Source organism: Chrysochloris asiatica, unplaced genomic scaffold, assembly GCF_000296735.1.
Source record: "Chrysochloris asiatica unplaced genomic scaffold, ChrAsi1.0 scaffold00039, whole genome shotgun sequence".
Classification (NCBI taxonomy): Eukaryota; Metazoa; Chordata; class Mammalia; order Afrosoricida; family Chrysochloridae; genus Chrysochloris; species Chrysochloris asiatica.
Genome location: NW_006408557.1, coordinates 22,456,836 through 22,457,580, shown reverse-complemented (window position 1 = coordinate 22,457,580; position 745 = coordinate 22,456,836).

Sequence of the window (745 nt, the reverse complement as noted above, 5' to 3'; positions counted from 1 at the left end):
ATCTGTGTTGGAAGAAGTGCAGCCAGAGTGGTCCTTGGAGGCCATCTTTGTCTCTCATACTTTGGACACATTGTCAGGAGGGATCAGTCGCTGGAGAAGGATATCATGTTTGGTAAAGTGGAGCGTCAGAGAAGAAGAGTAAGACCCCCAATGAGATGGATTGGCTTAAGTGTGGCAACAATTGTGAGGTTAACCCAGGACCGAGCAGTGTTTCATTCGGTTGTATGGTCACTATGAGACCATACTGACTCAATAGCACCTAACAACAATAATGCAATTATTACAATGAAATGTGCAAAGATCTTAAGGTAGGAAATTAAAAGAGTTACAGAAATGCTCAGCATTTCTCAAGCTGAAAGAACTGAGGGAAAAAAATTCAAGCCTTGATTTGAAAAACTGAAGGAATCTGTGGGTAAAATATTGATGCAGAAAAAGGAATGTACAGAGTCGTTGAACCATAAAGAAATGGTTGATGTTCAACCATTTCAAGAGGTAGCATATGATCAAGAACAAATGATACTGAAGGAAGAAGTCCAAGGTGCACTAAAAGCATTGGCAAAGAACAAGGCTTCAGGAATTGATGAAATACAGATTGAAATCTTTCAACAAACTGATGCAGCACTGGAGGCACTCACTTATCTATGCCAAGAAATTTGGAAGACAACTACCTGAAAGAGATGCACATTTGCCCATTCCAAAGAGAGGTGACCCAACAGAATGTGGAAACCATCAGGCAATATCATTA